This window comes from Citrus clementina, unplaced genomic scaffold (assembly GCF_000493195.1).
Source record: "Citrus clementina cultivar Clemenules unplaced genomic scaffold, Citrus_clementina_v1.0 scaffold_4, whole genome shotgun sequence".
Lineage (NCBI taxonomy): Eukaryota > Viridiplantae > Streptophyta > Magnoliopsida > Sapindales > Rutaceae > Citrus > Citrus x clementina.
Window position 1 is genome coordinate 11,746,138 of NW_006262274.1, and position 1,093 is coordinate 11,747,230.

Consider the following 1,093-nt stretch of genomic DNA (forward strand, 5'->3'; position numbering starts at 1 on the left):
GAAACCTAAATCTGGCTCATTTAATAATTGTGTCAAGTTCGGTGATTCATACTTATGTATTCGTATTATATTCGTGTCAGATAACTAGATCATCTCAAATTTTGTTAGCTCTATAGAACGTTACATAAAAAAAAAAAAAAAAAAAAAAAAAAAAAGGAATACGAATCAAACGACGGAAAATAGACCATGAAACTTAGATAGTGGAGATTGAGGTTTAAAATTAAAATCTTCTGTTAGATCTTCTTTTTCAGTCTATAAATTAGGCCTAAAGAGATTAAGGACTTTTGAGCCATTTTCTCAATTAATAAAGAGAAAATAAAAAACAAGCAATTTGGAATTTGTTGAAAAATGATCGTAACACAAAAACTGATAGGCGCATCGAAGCACCTTTGAAGGAACCCGCTTGCATCATACTCTTGGATAAACATCAGAAGTAAAAAAAACTATCGTATGAAGAAAAAGCATTCAGCTATATCTCAAACTATCACTCTGTAAGCTTTTTACTTTGGATCATTGAAGGATTTTACCACCTTCAATAACTATTTATTACAAGAAAATCTTGAGTATGCGAGGGAATACAATCATGTAGTAAGAATATAATAATATATGGAATTACTTATTAATCTTTCAACCTAAATGCACAAATAAATGGATGTGGTTTATTTATTATATGAATAAATGGTACTCGGACTGTACCAAAAAAAAAAATCTCATCTACTAGTTATTAAAAGATCATAATAATTTCTTTATAAGTAGTGACACAAACACAAATATTTTAATATAAATAATATGATATAATTAGTTAAATTTAAAACATCATATGTCTTACATTTTTTATTTTTTATTTTTGAAAATATATTCATATTATTCCAAGAGACAAATCATAAGAAACAAGTTAAATGTTGCAGAAAATCTTCAACTTCTATAAGACACTAGCCACTGCTAAGTACAAACTTATCCAAAGTATTAGTCGTTTTATTACAATTCTTAGGTACACGACCAATCCTGAAATCCTACTTTGTTAATAATATACACTGCATCTTGATAACTATTCAAAATAGCTCATTACGATTATTATACTGTCCTGTGAAAA